The sequence below is a fragment of the Helianthus annuus genome, chromosome 4 (genome assembly GCF_002127325.2).
Source record: "Helianthus annuus cultivar XRQ/B chromosome 4, HanXRQr2.0-SUNRISE, whole genome shotgun sequence".
Lineage (NCBI taxonomy): Eukaryota > Viridiplantae > Streptophyta > Magnoliopsida > Asterales > Asteraceae > Helianthus > Helianthus annuus.
The window spans coordinates 147018632-147039744 of record NC_035436.2 but is presented as its reverse complement, the minus strand read 5'-3'; positions in this window follow the sequence as shown (position 1 = coordinate 147039744).

Genomic DNA, 21113 nt, shown 5'->3' with positions numbered 1-21113 from the left:
TTGATACTAAGATTTCATAATAAAACAGCTTTGTTCATTTGATCTTTGAGTTCTGACATGGTATCAGAACTCCGAGGTTGAGTCGGTGCTCTGGTGTTCTTCCGCTGTATATCTTGAAGGTCTGATTCACAGTTGAAGAAACACTGGTTCAATAGATCGGAATCAATTGGACCAGGGGGTTTGGATCTGCATAAAAGGGGTGAGTCCTCTCGTTTAATTCAGGGTTTAGCTTATCTTCTTCTTCGAACGATAACTGCAAAACAAACAGCCGTTAGACTCGCCACGGGGAGAATGGGGGTTCTCTTTATGACCACCCTCCGGCGTGAGAATAAGTACAGGTTTCAAAGAAGAAGAAGTAGTATTGAAAGTGAAGTGAGTGTAACTTGAGAAATTGTACCTGAATTATCCTTATTTATAACTGAATTTAGGCGGGAAAGTTTGTTGACGGAGGAAGTAACGGAAAGCATTTTCCGTAAGCGGTTATTATCTCCACCGTTAATCATTAACGTGATGCATAGGCACACGGATCGTGGGCATGATCAACGGGTGGGGAGATGCCACGTGGAAAGTGGGCAAGTGTGGATCCTTCTCCAAGTTAGTGCCATCACCGTGATCTTGATGGATGCTCAGGATGATGCCACGTGGCCATTCGGTTATAACCGAATGGTTGTGCACGATAAAGCCTACTAGAAGGATTACAGCTGTAATCCTATGTGGCTCTTTCTTATGCTCTTTCTGTTATGACAGAAGGGTTACTTTCAGTCCAAGTCTGGGTGATATTTGTGCGGATATGTTGTTAAGGCTTTATCCTAACTGTTTTGCTTCATGAGAGCTTGCCCAAGGATATTGGCTCTATCTTGGCACGCGGATGTTGGAGACTACTTTCTTTTAAGTTCTCTTCTTTAGAACCAGTGCACTGTCGCGCAAGGTTCCTTGAAAGAGGTTCATTGGTGGTGAAGTTGTAGTATGGTCCCGAGCACCTACGCAAGGTTTTTAGGACCTTACCCCTTCAAGTCCCCCCAGTCTAGTGTTGCTCTTATGCAAATAAGTGGAGCACTGGACTATAAGAGATGGGTGTTTTTGCCGTGGAGTTTTTGGCGCAAAAATGGAGAATCTTTTTGAGGAAGATACTCTTTTTGCTCATGATTTCAATTTTAAAAATCTTGACTCTTGGCAAGTGAAAGGTACAGTGACGACTGTTGACGTGTGACAGTTTGAGGGACAGGCTGTCACTTGTCAGTTGCACGTCGTCAATCGTGGCTTACACGCGCGCGTGAACTCGCATTATGGTTTTTCCCACTCGCCCCTGATGCTTAGATAACCGTGTTTTCCCGAATAAAGGTGTTATTGCGGTTTCCTAGGTCATTGATGGCGGTGGGTATATAAATCCTTTGATTGCCTTCTTTTGTTAGTATTGCCATTTGAAACCTATTCTTCTTCGTCTTCCCCATTACTTTCTTTGAAGAACTCTGTAATTTTCCCTTTTATGTCTACCGGAGAACGTCACGAAGATTCCTCTGAAGAGATGTCTACCGGTCTTCCACCATTGAAGTGGTCCCGAGAGACATTTGATGGCATGGTTCAGAATTTTAAGTTCCCCACTAGTTGGGATGCTCGATATCCTGACGAAGGTCAGACGGAAGCGAACGCTCCGGCCGGATACATTACCCTTTTTGGGATTATTTTTCTGCAGGCAACTTTCGATTGCATGTAACAAAATTTTTCCTTGAAATCCTTTCATACTATAAATTTCATATTTCTTAGATGCATCCTATCGGAATGGTTTGGGTTTGCCATTTCGAATTCGTTTGTGGGTCAATGCATATTGAGCCGATGGTTAACTGCTTCCGAGTGTTTCACCAAATGCATTGTTCTCAGGGCTTTTATTCCTTTGTTCAGCGTGCTTCGGCAAAGAAGATTTTGTTGCAACCCCCGAAATCTTTTCATGACTGGAAACCTAAATTCTTTTATATTAAGGCCGGTGTGATTCCGATGAAGATGGTTTTCCGAGTTAAAGAAGATGTTGTGCCGGAGACCATACAAACTCCTTTCTCAGAGAATTGGCACCAGGATCTAAAGGATGTTCCGTCGATTGAGCATCCAGAAAAAGCCTTAGTTGCTGCCGGCATGAGTCTGTTCTGGCGGATGGAAGAAAAAGACAAACCGGTGTATATGGAAGGCGATAGCAGTAAGATTCTGGATCTCTTTCCCCGTTTTTTTTTACTGTTCCTGGTTTCCCTTTTATAGTTATCTCTTTATATGTTATTGCGTATAAGAGAGAGGGTGGAAAAATGGCTACTATTCCAAAAAAGGCTGACTAGGAACTTTGGTACCTGCGTATAGTCAAGAATTTTGCTTTGCCTCGAGATGAAGATCTTTCCGCGCAACCCCCAAGTGGTGCTGGTAAGTATATATCTCTTGGTTTGATATTGCAATGCTACTTTCTGCTGCCTGTGCGCGTGATAATATTGCAATTTTTTTTTGCTTTTTCCAGTAGGTGAATTGACCAACCTGGGCATAGGCCCTGAGAAGAAAAGGCGTACCCCTGCTGTTAATATTTCCTTGAAAAAGACTGACATGGCGAAGGCCCAGTCGTCCAAGGCCAAAAATGTTAAAGGGGAGAAGAAAGGTACGCGCCATTTCTCTGACTCCTGGTGTGACTATGTAGTGGTGTCTGACTTGTTGGAAGGTCTTGCGCCTGTAGTTATGAAGAAGCCGAAGGCGGAGCCGCGAGATGCTGCTGACGTCCCTGCCTCAAATGGCGATGACCCAATTGACTTAGAGTCAAGTCCGGAACCTTTGTTGAAGACGAAGGCGGGGAAAAGAAAACAGGCTGAAGATGAGGTTGAGGCGCAGCCTGCCAAGAGGGTCCAGAGAAGAAAGATTACTAGAAGGGGCAATCTTGATGCCTTTATTGCGAAACCTCTTCCGGGTAAGTACTTGCATTGTTTACTTTTTATGCGCGCAATGTGTTTGTAACATGAATTTTTGTTTTGCAGAAAAACCAGCTTCTCCTATTCATGCAGAGCCATCATCCGTAGTCAATGAGTAACTCCCGCCTTCACCCCTTCGTGCGCTGATCAGCGAACAGCTAGAAAGTTCTAAAGCTGCTGAAGATGAGGCGAAGAAGATTACCGAGGCGGAAAATCCTGAGGTGGAGAAGCCTGTTGAAGTGGAAATGGAGAAGACTGTGGACCCAGAGACTACGGATGTTGATGCCACTCATCCTAAGTCTCCGGAAGTTGTGGCGCGTGATCCGGAGAAAGGAAAATTCGTTTCTGAAGACCTGGTGATTACTATTACTTCTGCGCCGGTAAATGTTGAAGAGAATCTAGCTGGAGACCAGGGTGCTCCTTCTCATGATGAAGAAAATGATCCCCCCTGCCTAGATGAAACTTTGGGGGATCATTACTACAGAACTTATACGGAGAAGAAAGCATCTGAGATTCATACTCTAGTTTGGAATTTGAAGAAAGGTGATACTTTCTCAAACTGACGGGTTTGCCGTGATTGGTTACAGGGTACTTTTCCTCCTACAGAGATTAAAGTTCAAGAAGATCGTGCTCCCGAACAGGCTTACCATGCTTACCTTGAGGAAGCTGCTACGTATACGTCTACTATGCATCGGATAGTGCGCGAATGGCGTAGCATGCACAAAGAATGGGCTGCCTTTGAGGTGTCCAAGAGAAAATTTTCTGAAGATGAGGCCCGGGTAGCCTAGATGAAGGCTACGTTGGAAGCTGACCGAGCCAAGTTTGAAAGTGGCCTGAAAACGGAAGAATGGTCTGTTGTTGGGTGGAAAAGAAAGGCAGAGGCTGAAGCTGCTCTCCTTTCTAATGAGCGCAAAAATTGGAGGGAGATTTGTGAGAAAGATAACAACGAGAAGATAGGTCTCCGCAATATTATTAACAATCTCAAGGCTAAAGTTAAGAGATTGAAAAAACAAGATGCGGATATTGAGAAGCTGAAACAAGAAAAAGCTGAAGCTGAAGCGGCTCATGACGAAGCGCGCTCTCACCGAGAGAGAAGTGAACAGAGAGAGGTACGGACCTGCGCTACTCTTGCCCTTAGGGATAAAGAGATAGACGAACTTACTGCTTTATTATCTGAGCAGGAACAAATTAAGGCGGAGCTTGAGTCTGCCAAGAAATATCTGCAGCTTGAACGGGTTAAAAGAGCTGAGACTTCCCGCCGCCTTAATGAAACTGAAGAAAAGTTGGAGAGTTCTGAAACTGCTCGGGTGACGGCGGAGAGTCAGCTTGAACCCTTAAAAAATGACATGCTATGGTTGAAAGATCGTGGAGTCATAAGCGTAAGTGTATCTGCTTTTGATAATGTCTGGAGATGATTATTCGCCTTCTTATTTGTTTTATTGTGCAGGTTGCCAACTCTGTTCTTAATGCTGATGAACTGGATGAAACAGTTGCGCACCTTCTCGTTGCTGCGGGGAACGATGGGTATGCCCAAGGGTATGCAGAGTGTTCCCATCATATGGTTAATGCTTTAAAAGTTGACTGGGACACTAGTAGGTCTGCTACACATGGTTTTGATACTAAAGCTGCTCTTGCTACTGCGGAGACTCAATTCAACACTTTGCAGCTTCCTGTCATGGACCTTGTCACTGTTGGGCTGTAGTCCGAAGATTTTGTGACGCAGCTGAGGGAAGTTTTCACTGATAGAGATGATGATGATAAAGACCTAGCTTAGGTTTTCTTTGTTTTGTGGCTGTATGGACAATTAGTAATTGACATAGGTTTGGGATGTAGATCCCTATTTGTTAATGCGTTGTGGCGCAAGTAACTTTGTTGATATACTGCCGTATATGTAAATGGTTTTTCCTGTTAAGGCGCGCGGTGTGCCAGTAATTTGTTATGATATTTGTTTGAATTACAATATTTTGCATGAGTACAATTTCTTTGAGTAGGTAAGGCAAATAAAGGTGGTATAAAGCTCATGTGTGAACGTAAGGCTGGGCCTTGCGTGATACTTGCGACCGCAGACCGTTTATGAGACTTGTGTTAAAGTTACCATAGAGTTTTTGCGCTTACCAAAAGGAATTGCATGCACTTTGTAATAAACATAGAAATAATAGAACAAACTTTGCATTGATTAAGGATAAGGCTCAGAGGCCATGGTTATAAAGTTGAGACTTAACTTATCCATACTAATAGTTCTACGTCATGGATTGGTAGGTTGGAGAACCTAACCAACATGAAAAGAAGCTATTGTATGCTTGTTGCACTTGCGCGACTTAAGTTTTCGCTTTTTTCCTCGGGCCTTCATCTCCGCGAGTAATCTGTTTGATGTCCTTCCGCACATTCTGAAGTAAGTGGGTGAGTTCACCACTTTTTAGTGCCTTCTCGATCTCAGTGCAGAGGCTTATACAATTGTTTGTAGTGTGACCGTTATCCTTGTGGTAGTCACAATACTGATTTGGATCTTGACCCCTCTTGTTTTACATTGGCGGAGGAGTTTTAAATTGATAATCTTCTGTGCTGAGTACCTCCGCCGGTGTTTTTGTGAGGGGAGTCCATTGCCGCTCATGATTTTCCTGTTTTGCTTCTTTCTGCGCTGCTAATTTGTTTATTATTGCACGCGCATCGCCAGACGAGTATGTTCCACAGGTTGAGTCGCGCCAATTCTTCTTGAATTTCTTTCCACTGCTACCACTCATGTCCTGTGGACGATTGTGTGGTGTCGGTGGCCTGTTAGAGCTCAAGTTACGCTCGGTTTGCGCGTAAACTTTTGCTGCAGCCATTAGTTTCTCCCAACTCTTGGGTAAACCCTCTATTCCTGACAGAACGTTGATCATGTCGTCACAGCGCACAACATGCTTGAATTGTGCTCATATCAGATGTTCTTGAACGTCCCCAATCTCTAGCACCTCCTTGTTGTAACGTGTTATGAAGTCCTCAAGGCTTTCATCATCACGCCTCCAGATATTCATCACATCGGCGGTGTCCCTGATAGATCTTCGTTGTTGTCTAAAGTGAACCAGAAACTTCTCCTTTAAATCCACCCACGACGTTAGCTTCCCTATCGGTAAATTATCGAACCACAACCGTGCCGCACCTGTCAAGGTTTGGACGAATAAGTGACACCACATAGGCAATGTCCAACCCCCTACCAGACCTACGCTGGTAAATACGCGAAGGTGATCATCCGGATCTGACGTTTGATGGTAGTTTCGCCTTTTCGAGGGGAGCTAGAGCGATTTCAGTGACGAATTTCGAGTTCTCAGCAGCTTCTGATGGGCGGTATATTAAGTTATAATCATGTTCAGCATCCGGATTATAAACCGCGTGAGGTTTATAATTTGCATGATCCCGCTGCAGCCGGCTGAACACACTTGTGTTATCTCCTTCCTGATATGTTCTGTCGTATTTGTCGGTGTGGGTGTCCCACTTTTGGTAAGAACGCGGGCCCAACCGAGAATGGACTGACTGTCTTCTATGAGAATATGGCTCATCACGGTAATCCCTTCGTCGTGTCTTAGAGTGAGTAGATTCATACCTAGCAGGAGATCTGGAGCAAAATTCTGTGTCATCTACCTGCACTCGTGATGGTGCGTCATGGTGTGATGCACGTGGTGCAGATGGTGCTCGTGCATGAGATTCAGGTCTTCGTGATTGAGTTACAGGAGGAGCAGTTTGTGCACATAGTTGTGCGTATACTGCATTTATCGTACCTTAGGATCTGATGTACCACGAGATGGGAGTTTCACTGGGAGGTAAAATTGAACTTATCGGGATTTGTTGGCCGAGGGCCTGATTGGTGGTTTGTCGGAGTTTCTTCCATTGTAAAACAAAGATTGACGAGGATTGAATCAAAACGAGAATATGAAAAATGAAATTGAAGAATCGGTGGGCCCAATGAAGAAACACAGGTTCAATAGATCGGAATCAATTGGACCAGGGGGTTTGGATCTGCATAAAAGAGGTGAGTCCTCTCGTTTGATTCAGGGTTTGGCTTATCTTCTTCTTCGAACGATAACTACAAAACAAACAGCCGTTAGACTCGCCACGGGGAGAATGGGGGTTCTCTCTATGACCACCCTCCGGCGTGAGAATAAGTACATGTTTCAAAGAAGAAGAAGTAGTATTGAAAGTGAAGTGAGTGTAACTTGATAAATTGTACTTGAATTTTCCTTATTCATAACCGAATTTGGGCGGGAAAGTTTGTTGACGGAGGAAGTAACGGAAAGCATTTTCCGTAAGCGGTTATTATATCCACCGTTAATCATTAACGTGATGCATAGGCACACGGATCGTGGGCATGATCAACGGCTGGGGAGATGCCACGTGGAAAGTGGGCAAGTGTGGATCCTTCTCCAAGTTAGTGCCATCACCGTGATCTTGAGGGATGCTCAGAATGATGCCACGTGGCCATTCGGTTATAACCGAATGGTTGTGCACGATAAAGCCTTCTAGAAGGATTACAGCTGTAATCCTATGTGGCTCTTTCTTATGCTATTTCTGTTATGACAGAAGGGTTACTTTCTGTCCAAGTCTGGGTGATATTTGCGCGGATATGTTGTTAAGGCTTTATCCTAACTGTTCTGCTTCATGAGAGCTTGCGCAAGGATATTGGCTCTATCTTGGCGCGCGGATGTTGGAGACTGCTTTCTTTTAAGTTCTCTTCTTTAGAACAAGTGCACTGCCACACAAGGTTCTTTGAAAGAGGTTCATTGGTGGTGAAGTTGTAGTATGGTCCCGAGCACCTACGCAAGGTTTTTGGGACCTTACCCCTTCAACAGTGAATCAACCTAGGGCTTTCGTTTCGGAGGCAAAGGTTTTTCCGTCAACTTGACGTCTTGGTAGTCCTTAGGGTCTGCCGACTTCAATCCGTGGCGTTTCCCCTTCTCTTACTGCGGCTGTGGTTATAACCCTAATTTCTAGGGTTTGGTGAATCGGTTTCTGGTTTTGATGGCGGTGCCTTTTCATCTTAAAGAAGGTCCTCATTGGTCCCTCTTAGGGCAAACTAACATGTCCTGTGCTTGGTTTACGAATGAAGTGCTTGTAACCCTAAGTGAAGGTTACAAGCCTGATCCGCTGGAGTATTACGCACCCACTGTGAGATCGTTCTCTCTCTCTCTCTCTCTTTTACTGTTTTTTTGCATCACTGAGTCTTGTGTCTAGGCATATTGATACCAGGTTTTAGGCAAGACCGACGTGATTGGGACACAGATAGGGTACACTCTGTTGCGTTTGTGGTCTGTCTGTTGTCTTGTGGCTCCCTGGTTACCGTCTGCGGAGGCACCTTGAGTGACGAACCTTTGAACGGACCTCTGTACAGGCTTCGCCGTGTCTTGTCTATGTTTGTCTCTGTGTTCTATCTGCTTGTGTGTTTTGGTTCATAACACTGTGCTATATTATCTTGGTGCTTCTTGCTACTAAACTGTGCTCCTACTTGTTTTTTATTGCCTTTTAAAAAAATGGGTGATAAATCTGAGCCATCTGTGACCTTGATTAACAAACTTGATGCTAGTGACCCGTTATATCTCCATGCTAGTGACTCTAGTGGTCTCACAATAGTTAATATAAAACTAAAAGGGACTAAAAGTTATGTGGTCTGGTCTAATGCTATGAAACTTGCTCTTATGGCTAAAAACAAATTAGGCTTTATTGATGGAACATGTGTTAAGTCCAAAGACAATGATGTCCTTGCTAGTCAGTGGGATCGGTGTAATTCTATTGTTCTAACCTGGATTCTGAACTCTGTATCTAATGAGCTATATGTTAGTCAAGTCTATTCAAAACTTGCTTTAGAAGTCTGGGATGATTTAAAAGATACTTATGATAAAGTTGATGGGTCTGTTGTGTTTAGCTTATATCAGAAAATCAATTCAGTAAGTCAAAATGGCTCTAGTGTATCTGAGTATTATCATAAAATAAACACTATGTGGAAGCAATTTGATGCCATGTTACAGTTGCCCTCTTGTACTTGCAATGCCTCATCTAAGTTCAATGAGTTTAATCAGTTAATCAAACTTATGTAGTTCTTGATGGGTCTTGATGATATTTACCAACCTGTTAGGACTAATCTTTTGACTAGGGATCCTCTACCAACTATCAAAACTGCCTTCTCTATTATCTCTAGAGAAGAATCTCATAGAGGAGCAAATAGTGGGTCTAAAATTCCTAATGTTGGTTTTCTTGCTAAGTCAAATAACTTTAATGACTAGAAAAAGTTTAAGAAAGGCCCTAATCCTAATCTTAAATGTACTCATTGCAATAAAATTGGGCATACTATTGATAAATGCTTTGAGCTACATGGCTATCCTACCAATTATAGACAAAAACCAAATAGTCAGTGGTCTAAGTCAAATAATTCTGTTAGTAATGGCAATAGTCCTTTTGTGAATAACTCTGTGGGTGATAAAGGTGCTAGTTCCTTAAATACTCTGTCTGCTGATCAGTTTTCTAAGTTGCTAGGGCTGCTGAATGAAAATAAAACAGAAGACTCTAATAAGTCCTGTTAGGGCTGGATTTTTGTGATACATGATCCTTACATGTGATCCTAACCAGTGATCCTTGTTTCTTTAGCAGATAGTGATCCTCAGCAGGACTTCAGGATCAGGATCATGGACCATCCCAGGATCCTCATGCTAACAGTTACCTTCATTGAATTAAATGTTGTTTTGCAGGAACATCTAGCAGGATCCGCTCTTAGCATCACAATCAAAGGACGCGTCTTTACAATTATAGCATGTGCTTAATCGGAGATGGACGTTGCAAAGGATATGGAAACTTGGCATGATTTAAGGGCGACAACTTAGGCTAGATTTGCTTTTATTTCTAAAGGGTTAATGAGCTGATTATTAGTCTTTTTACCTAAAATAGGTCACCTACACTTGTATATATAAACACTCTTCCCCATTCGGAAGAACATACAACACAATTCTCACACGCTTAGACACTCGAAACTATAGTGATCCTTGTACTCAGCTTATTATCATCCGAAGTTGTAACCATTTTTCTTATATTGAAGTTTGGTGATCGGTAGTTGCCATCACCCGAGGTTTTTTATGCCGGAGATCATACATTGATCAAGGGCTTTTTCCTCGTATAAATCATTGTGTCTTTGCATATTTCATACTGAAGTGATCCTTTACTTTTTCAATAAACCAAGCATCATACCCCGTTTACATAGAGTTTGGTTGCATTATCCTTGTGTGATTTTTGACCAAAACAGTTTGGCGCCCACCGTGGGGCAATTGGTGCTTCATTCATAAGAAAACCTTTTGTTCGAAATCATTTCAAAGAGTTACATGGCTTCATCATTGAATAATACGTCCATGACGATGTCTGCAGTCACCTCGTCCCAGAACACTCTGCCTCCACCACCGGCAGGATCCCAGAAAAATGCTGAGAAGAGACCAAATCCTACCTTCTCTAAACCTCCATCTTCTTCTGCTATGAATTCTTCTATTCCTAGTACTAGTGATGTGTTTGCTTTAATTTTGCAGATGAAGGATCGTATGCAGCGGCAGGATGAAACTAATGACAGGATCCTCAGGGAAATTGGAGACCTCAAAAGGCAAAAGATAGCGGCAGAGGATCATTCCCCACTGATGCCCAAATCCCTGAGCTTTGATACTCCAATGATCACTTCTCAGCCATCGGGAGTCCCAGACGTGCAAATTATGGGAGAATCAAGAGGATTGCACCTCGGATCGGCAGCAATGACTCAGGCATCAGGCTCACACTTTCAGCCGGCAGGATCCTATCCCCAGCATATGGGATCCTTCATGAATTCAGGAGCCTATCCGGGAGCACAGCAGTTTCAAGGGCCCTACTTTGTTCCAGGATCATCCCAGGGTCAAGGATCCTCCTTTGTTCCAGGATCATCCCAGGTTCAAGGATCCTTCTTTGTTCCAGGATCGTCCCAGGTTCAAGGATCCTCCTTCGTTCCAGGATCATCCCAGATACCCGGATCCTTCCAGATGCCAGGATCCCTAAAAAGTTTGCAAACAGGAAGTCTAGATGTCCATCAAGGAGATTTTATTCCAATGCAGACCATTGCTTCCACTGGTCCATCCATTATCCCAGAATCCCAGCAATATGGATTCACACCCAATGTTCCTAACTTGAACCCGATGGGAGGTAACACCTTAAATAATTATCCTACCACTAACCATGGATTCGTGCAGGATACAGGTATCAATCATGCTATGGCCAGGGAGTTACAGAAGCTGAAGGATATGATCTCAAGTGTTCCAGGGGTAGTCAAGCCTATCCCGGAGATTGCAGATGGAAGCCATAAGGTATCTCGTTTTGCACCACCAATTTGTGATGCAGAGGTACCCAAAAGGTTCCATATCCCTACTATGAAGCTGTATGATGGTACAACGGATCCTGAGGAGCACATAGCACAATACAGGGAGAGGATGGAGATCAATCCAATCCCGGAAAAGTTAAAGGAAGCATGCCTATGTAAAGGATTTGGATCCACTCTTACTGGATCAGCTCTTAAATGGCTGCTAAGTCTTCCCCCTTACTCTATTACTTCATTTGCTAATTTAGTTAATTTATTCAATAACCAATTCTCTTGTAGTAGAAAATTTGAAAGATTAACTAGTGATTTATATAGGGTAACTCAAAGTCATAATGAATCATTAAGGGATTATATAACTAAATTCAGTAAAGAATCCTTGGACATTCCCAACTTGGATATGGCTACGGCTGTTGAAGCCTCAAAATGGGACTGCTTAAGGATTCATTATTCTATGATGATCTTGTTATGACACCATGCAGGAATCTAGATGAAGTAAGAACTCGGGCACTCAGGTTCATCCGGCTAGAGGATGACAAGAGGATCCAGGAGAGACAAGTAGGATCCTCAAAACAGGAGAAGCAAGGATCCTCCTTCAAGAACAATAAATTCAAATCCTACCATAGAAATGACAACCAGAATGTGCATGCTGTTGACCAAGAAGAGGATGATGAAGATTATCCTCCAATCTCCGAATATTGTTTTTCCGTTGATAATCATGAACTAATCCTTGCAATGCAGAATCTAGGAGAAAAAGCTAGGTGGCCCAGGAAGAATGATAAACCATCCGGGACTAAAGACAAGTCAAAATGGTGTGCATACCATGAGGATTTCGGGCATCTAACTGAAGAATGCATAGCTTTAAGAAAAGAAATTGGATATCTATTAAGCAAGGGGCATCTAAAAGAATTGTTGGGAAGAAAAAAGCAAAGGACTCAGGATCCTGAAAGGATCCCTGAAAAGGCTCCAGCCCCTCCGGCGAATGCACAAGTGATCAACTTTATTTCCGGAGGATCAGACATCTGTGGTACATCCTTCTCGGCGGCCAAAAGGCATGCAAAGGAAGCAAAAATGGATAATGGAGAGAGACCTATTCGAACATCAAGTGTCTCAGAAGGAAAGACGATAACGTTTGATGAGGATGATCGCATTAACATCCAGGATCCTCATCATGATAGTTTAGTTATTACTCTCTTTATCTCTAACCATTTTGTCCGCAGGATCCTTATCGACGGAGGAAGCTCAGTGAACATTATCCAGCTTGATGTTCTGAAGAAAATGGGTATCCCAGAATCAGACATCACACCAAGATCCTCCGTGCTTGTAGGATTCAGTGGAGAAACGAAGAAAACTCTGGGGGACATCAAACTCCCAATCTACGTGGAAGGATTACATAATTATCAAAAATTTTGTGTTATTGACTGTTTATCTTGTTGCAATGTTATCCTTGGCAGGCCCTGGATACATGATATGAAAGCAGTCCCATCCACCTATCATCAATGTGTGAAACTCCCTAGCCCATGGGGGATAATCAAGATCGACAGTGATCAGCAGGAGGCTAAGGATTGTTATACCTCATCCATGAAGCCAACCTCGAAGCCAAGGGAGCAATAGCAATTACAGTATCCTCCGAGGAATGTCTTGGAGGCAAGGGAACAAGATGTGGACGAAATCCTCTTGGATCCTAGTGATCCTGAATCAAAAATCTATATCGGATCAGGGATCCTTGGCAAGATGAAAGAAGACATGATATCCTTCCTCAAAAGAAGAAAGTCTACCTTTGCATGGAAGCACGAAGATATGACAGGTATATCTAAGGATATCATAACTCATAAACTTGGCATTGACAGGTCTATCAAACCAATCCATCAAAAAAGGAGGAAGTTTGCACCAGAAAGGAATGCCATTATCCAAGAAGAAGTAGAGAGACTACTTCGAGCAGGTATGATCAGAGAGGTAAAATATCCAAAATGGTTAGCCAATGTGGTCGTTGTCCAAAAGAAAAACGGAAAGTGGAGGGTATGTGTCGATTTCACTGATCTGAATAAGGCATGTCCCAAGGATCCTTTCCCATTACCCCACATTGACTCCATGGTGGATGCAACAGCGGGGCATGAACTGTTGACCTTTATGGATGCATCATCTGGATTCCAACAAATTCAGATGGAACCATCTGACCAAGAGGATACAGCCTTTATGACCACAACCGGTTTGTATTGTTATATCGCCATGCCTTTTGGATTAAGAAATGCAGGTGCAACATATCAAAGGCTGGTGAATATGATGTTCAAAGATCAATTCGGACAAACTATAGAAGTATACATAGAAGATATGGTAGTCAAATCAAAGAAAGCTGAGGATCACCTAAGGGATTTGGAAGAAGCATTTGATATCCTTGATAATTATAACATGAAGCTTAATCCTTCAAAATGCCACTTTGGTGTTAAGGCAGGTAAATTCCTAGGATATATGGTAACTCAGAGGGGCATTGAAGCAAGTCCGGAGCAAATAAAAGCGCTGGTGAATATCAAATCCCCTGCCAATGCTAAGGATGTGCAAAGGCTAACAGGCAGGATAGCAACTTTAAACAGGTTCATATCAAAATCCTCAGAAAAATGTAAAGAATTTTACGATATCCTAAGGAAGAACAAGAAGTTTGAATGGACTGAGAAACATGAGAATGCTTTACAAGCCCTTAAAGAATATATGTCCTCAGCACCAGCATTAACAAAACCCGAAAAAGGAGATGTGTTATCCTTATATCTAGCGGTATCCTCAACCGCTGTAAGTGCTGTCCTTGTTAAGGATCACGAAGGTACACAATATCCTATCTACTATGTAAGTAAGAGTTTACTTGATGCCGAATCCAGGTACTCACACCTCGAAAAACTTATTCTTGCATTAATCATGGCATCAACTAAGTTAAGGCATTATTTTGAAACCCATACTATTGTTGTTAGAACTAATTTTCCAATCAAGAATGTCCTCAGGAAACCAGAGATGTCCGGAAGAATGGCTAAGTGGGCAGTAAAGCTTAGTGCCCATGATATAAGATACGAGCCTAGAACAGCAATCAAATCCCAAGCACTAGCTGACTTTGTGGCTGATTTCAGTAGTGATCTACAAAAGGAAGCAGAATTGGAAGTCCAGCAGCTGGATGAGACCAAGGATCCTTGGATACTACACACTGATGGATCCTCAAATGTCAAGGGCACAGGGCTCGGGATACTACTAAAATCGCCACAGGGGGACATAATACCCCACTCCATAGCCTGTGAGTTCCAAGCAACTAACAATGAGGCTGAATATGAAGCCTTAATTGCTGGCTTACAAATTGCTAAGGATATGGGGGTGAAGTATCTTAAAGTATATGTAGACTCATTATTGATCACCAATCACTTTAATGGATCTTATGCTGTTAAAGGTGAAAAACTAACCAAATATTTAGAGATAGTCAAGGAATTGGCACTCTCTTTTGTCTCTTTCAGCTTAACACAGGTACCAAGGGAGGAGAACACAGAAGCTGATGCATTGGCCAACCTGGGATCATCCTTGAAGATTCCAGAAGATATAAGTATCCCTATCATCCATATCCTGGCTCCTGCTATTGAAAATCAGGTGGCCATGGAAATAGAAGAGGATACTGCAATAATCCCTAGTGAAGAAGCTCAATCTTATTCAGGATCATGGATCTCACCAATCATGAGATACTTGCAACACGGGGAGATTCCGATGGGAGAAAATCCTAGAGCTTTCAGGATTAAGGTATCTCAATTCACAATTTTGAAAAATGTATTATATAAGCGATCTCTTGCAGGACCATATTTAAGATGTATCGAGGATCCTGAAATTGAAGAAGTGTTGAGAGACTTCCATGAAGGAGATTGTGGAAACCACACTGGGGGCAGAGCATTATTCTCAAGGATCCTTAGAACAGGATACTACTGGCCAACTATGAAAAGGGATGCTGTAGAATATGCTAAAAAGTGTGATCCTTGTCAAAGACACAGCAATATCCTCCATCAGCCAGCCGAATTGCTACATCCTATACCATCCTCTTGGCCATTCATGAGATGGGGGATGGATATAGTTGGCAAGCTCCCTAAAGCACCTGGTGGAAAAGTATTTATGCTTGCCATGACTGACTACTTCTCTAAGTGGATAGAAGCTGAAGCTTTTGCTCAAGTCAGAGAAAAGGAAGTTATATCCTTTATCAAAAGAAACATTATAACTAGATTTGGCATTCCCTCTGAAATTGTATGTGATAATGGTTCCCAATTCATTGGAAGCAGAACCACTAACTTTTGTGACAGTTGGGGAATTAAGATGATAACATCAACACCAGTTCCTCCACAAGCCAATGGTCAAGCAGAATCATCCAACAAGATCATCATCAACAATCTGAAGAAGAAGCTAGGATCCAAGAAGGGGAAATGGGCAGAGGGGTTACCTTATGTGCTATGGGCTGATAGGACAACTCCCAAGAATGCCACTGGTCAAACACCTTTCTCTTTAGTATTTGGGGCAGAAGCAGTGATCCCAACAGAGATGGTGGTCCCAACTGCTAGAACAAGTGCTCGTGATCCTGAAGAGAATGCTACAATCCTAGCTCAGGATTTGGATACTATTGAGGAAATCAGGGATCTGGCTAGGATAAGGATAGCAAGCTACCAACAAAGAATGGCTGGTGCTTACAACAAAAATGTTAGGATAAGGAAGTTCCAAGTCGGAGATATGGTGTTGAGAAAAGCATTCCAAAACACTATCAATCCTGCTGACGGGAAGTTAGCACCAAAGTGGGAAGGCCCTTACTTGATTGAAGCTGAAGCAGGAAAGGGGGCATACAGATTGCTAACCATGGAAGGAAATTTGTTACCAAGAGCCTGGAATGCTGTTCACTTAAAGAAATATTTCATGTGAACATGATCCTTCAAGCATGTGATCCTTACATTGAAGTATCCTCGAAGGATCCCGGTGATGTCAGTAATCCTTACTCTGGTAATGTCCTTATACAAAAACTATTACATTTCCTTACTTTTTACCTAAGGATAAGGGTCATGTATCCTTCATCCTCTTCTCACGAACCATTTGAGTTATGATAGTTCAGGTATCTTCAGCATATCGTCGAAGATCTTCAAAAGCAACGCAGATCCTTGGGTTCAACCCCAGTTATCCTTGGGATTATCCCCAGTTTCCGCCAGCAGCGCACGATGATCCTGATATAGTTCACGTCTTTGGGACCAGTACCCACTTCCGGGGCTGACAACCTCATCGTACTGGCTATGTCTAGGATCTTACGTATAATGGTAGACGTACCATACATCCGTTCCTAAGGTTTCTAACGTTTTCACGTTAGCTAAGGTTTTGACATCTTCATGTCACTAAGTTTGGATAGTCGCCAGTAAGGGCCATACTCCAGTTTACATACGATCCTTGGGCTTGTCCCCAGTTATCCTTTGGGCTTGTCCCCAGTTATCCTTTGGGCTTGTCCCCAGTGATCCTTTGGGATCATCCCCAGTTACCCTTTGGGCATGTCCCCAGCTACTAACTTATCTTTCACATTGGCTTAGTCCCAAGTTATGTTTCATTTTTCAGGTTTTCAAAGTTAAACACATAAGGATCCTTAATCCTTATTATCCATTAAAATCTCATCTACGGTTATCTTGATTAAAGGTTAGGATCCTAACTTGGATCCTCAGGTATGATCCTTGACTATTCTGATTATACTGAACAACCCTTACACTTTGACAACTAAACCTATGATCCTTGAAATTGATTGCTTCAAAAATCTTCAGTGTCAGGATATTTGATCTGGGATCATATCCTAAATTTATTAAACATGGTTTGCTCAAACTCTTGTTACTCTAACAAATATATTTCTAAAAACAACTGGAAAATAAGAGGATAAATAAAGGATAATAACACGAGATAAGCCAGAAAAATTAAAGTTATATTATTAAAAAAAAAGGGATCTTAAACCCTTTCAAAAAGTTGTCAAAATTGCCAACCCACATTTCTACCAGCAAAACGTGGCCCGTCCACATGGGTTGGCAAAGGGTGTCCATTGTCTATGCGGTCTTAGCAGGTGCAGGAAATTAAAGGCGGCAGGATCACAAAGGCTTCATCCCCCAAACAGAGGATCCCTCCACCACTTGCGATCCTACCTATTGTTCAAAGGATCCATGATCCTTAACCCTAAAAACTATTGTTTAAGTTACAAACCATAAATTGTTTCGAAACATCACAACCACAAAAAACCACTTCCAAACCTAAAAAAATTGGGCTCCGGCCTAGTCACAAATATCCATCATCGCCCAATCCAGCAGCTCAAACCTTTGCTGCTCCATCACCACTAGCTTCCCCACCTTGATCCTTGCCAGCATCACCACCTTCAAGCATAGGGATATCCTCAGCTTCATCATCGTCCTCCAATTCCGCCAGCCTTGCCTTCCAACCCTCCACATCCCATGAGCTCTTGTCGAAGGCAGGATCCTGAGCCTCCGCAGCCATCTGCAGTTGTATCTTATACATAGCAATCGCGGCAGAGACCTTGGCATCCTGGGTGATCTCCTGCTTTTCGCCATCCATGTTGATCAGCATTTGAGCAGCCTCATCCTTTGTAGCCCGGAGCTCCTTCTCAAGATCAGCTATCTTCAGATCCTTCAACACGCCCATTTGTTGAAGGTCGGCGATTTGGCCTTCCTGATCCTCGACATGGCCAAGGTAGGTCTCTACTTCAGCAAGTTTCTGCAAAAAGGAAAAAGGTAAGATCAGGACCAGGTGATCCTCAAAGAAACAGAATACACAGACAGGATACTCAAGAAGGATAGCCAACAGGGGCAATGATCCTTACTTCATTAACATAATCAAGAAACTGCTGGCGGAGCAGGGGAAATCCTTGGAGATCCTCAGAAGTCTTTCTCTTCTTTCCCTTACCCCTAACAGGTGCTTTAGGGGCTGAAGCAGAGGGACTGGCAACAGAAGTCTTCTTTCTTGAAGACTTGACATTGGCAAGATCATCAATCCCGAACTTGGAGGCAGACTTGGCAGACTTAGCAGATTTCCCAGCGCCTACACAATCAAAATAAGATAAGTACTTTAACTAATTCAAAAAATCCTACATAGAACTACTTTTTAATGAGGATACTTACTTGACATTGTGGCAGATGCGGAGGATACTTCCTGTGAATCTTGAATGGCAACTTGAAAACTTCTTGTTTCCGGATCAAGCTTCTTGAAGGCCAAAAGCCTCTCTTTTGCCGCAGGTGTCAGCTTCAGATAAGAGATGGAGATAGCTGCACAATAAACAAATAACAAAGAAAGACATTAGTGATCCTCATCATAAGAGACAAGTCTGATGGTGATCCTTCCAGGATCCTCTATCCTACCATGAGTAGCCCACTCCTTGGGCAGATCCTTCCCATTAGGGATGGTATCCCTCCTAACAAAGAAGAATCGTCGCTTCCAATTTGTATCATTCTTGGTGACCTTAAGAACAGGGTGATCCTCCCCAGCTTTCCGTTTCAACAAGTATCGACAGGAACCAAACGTGGTAAGATCATATAGCTCAGCCAGCTCCGACATCCCTAAGTCAATCCCCTCCTGCTCGATGATCCTCTCAAGGGTATACAGAACCCTCCAGATCATCGGCATGGCTTGGATATAAGACATGCCGGTCAGGGAAAAGAAGGATTGGGTGAAAGCTGGAAAAGGATACGAATATCCTATGGTAAACAGAGTCACAGGAAAGGCTGCCCATGTGTCAGATATAAAATCGCTTAGAGCGGTGGGAGTGAAAGACTTGAAGATGGTATCCGCCGGAAAACAGTGACGGATCCTATCAACATGAGCATCGGTGAAGCAGCATCTCTCGGTAGGAGAGTCTTTAATGATCCCTTGGCTTTTCAGGGGACTGCTCTTCTTGTGATCCTTGTGAGGGGAATTTCGGAGCAACATACTCATGGCAGAATAAAAATAGGGGAGCAGAAAAACAGAGCAAGAGAAGGAAGAAAGAGAAGAGAAGAGAATACCTGATCGATCTTCGGTAGAGATTATAAAGGGAGTATATCTTGAATTTAAATGCAGATTGATCCTAACCCTATCTCCTATTTATAATCATGATTTGCAGGGATGTCACTTCAGTGACGTAAAGGTTGCAACGGCTAGTCCGGTTATAACGGCTAGTTATCCGAGTCGCCCGTTGCAGATAAGATCAAAGCAAAATATAACTCGTTAATTTACAATAAACTCCTTATATTTTGGGGGCAATTGTTAGGGCTGAATTTTTGTGATACATGATCCTTACATGTGATCCTAACCAGTGATCCTTGTTTCTTTAGCAGATAGTGATCCTCAGCAGGACTTCAGGATCAGGATCATGGACCATCCCAGGATCCTCATGCTAACAGTTACCTTCATTGAATTAAATGTTGTTTTGCAGGAACATCTAGCAGGATCCGCTCTTAGCATCACAATCAAAGGACGCGTCTTTACAATTATAGCATGTGCTTAATCGGAGATGGACGTTGCAAAGGATATGGAAACTAGGCATGATTTAAGGGCGACAATTTAGGCTATATTTGCTTTTATTTCTAAAGGGGTAATGAGCTGATTATTAGTCTTTTTACCTAAAATAGGTCACCTACACTTGTATATATAAACACTCTTCCCCATTCGGAAGAACACACAACACAATTCTCACACGCTTAGACACTCGAAACTATAGTGATCCTTGTACTCAGCTCATTATCATCCGAAGTTGTAACCATTTTTCTTATATTGAAGTTTGGTGATCGGTAGTTGCCATCACCCGAGGTTTTTTATGCCGGAGATCATACATTGATCAAGGGCTTTTTCCTCGTATAAATCATTGTGTCTTTGCATATTTCATACTGAAGTGATCCTTTACTTTTTCAATAAACCAAGCATCATACCCCGTTTACATAGAGTTTGGTTGCATTATCCTTGTGTGATTTTTGACCAAAACAAGTCCAATGTAGGATGTAAATGCTTTAATTCCTTCTCTAATCTAGGAAATTTCCCAAATCTTTTCTGTTTTAACTCTATGGACTCCTCAACACAGAATATGGTCATGACCAGTAAAAATATGTTTAATTTGATTGATGTCTCTGAATATAATATAACTATTAAGCATCCTAATGGGACAGATGCTAAAGTCACTAAAATTGGATGTTTTAAGCTATCAGATTCTGTGATTTTAAAGGATGTTTTTGTTGTGCCTGAATACTATGTGAATCTCATTTCTGTCTATAAATTAGCTAAAGATAATAAGCTTAGAGTTATATTTGATGAAAATACTTGCTACATTCAGGATTCATGCACCAAGAAAACCCTGGTGACTGGTAGACAAACTGAGGGTTTGTACTTTTGTGGTAACCCTCTAGGCACTAACTTTTCTTGCTTAAGTAAAACTGAAAACATAAAGCTCTGGCACTCAAGGCTGGGTCACCCAGCTGAACAAGTGTTAAAAGTTTTACAAATTAAATCTGAGCCTAATGATACCAAACCTTGTGACAACTGTCACAGGGCCAAACAACATAGGGTACCTTTTCTTCTAAGTGACCATAGGTCAACTAAAGTAGGGGATCTAGTACATTTGGATGTTTGGGGTCCATACAAAGTCACTAGCATAGATGGTACAAATATTTCCTCACTGTTGTTGATGATTTTACCAGATCCGTATGGGTATATTTAATGAAATCCAAATCTGAAGTTTTTGAAAACATACAAAGTTTTTACAATTTAGTCAAAACTCAATTTGAAGTTAATATCAAAGTGCTTCGAAGTGATAACGGGTCAGAATTCATTAACTCTTAAAT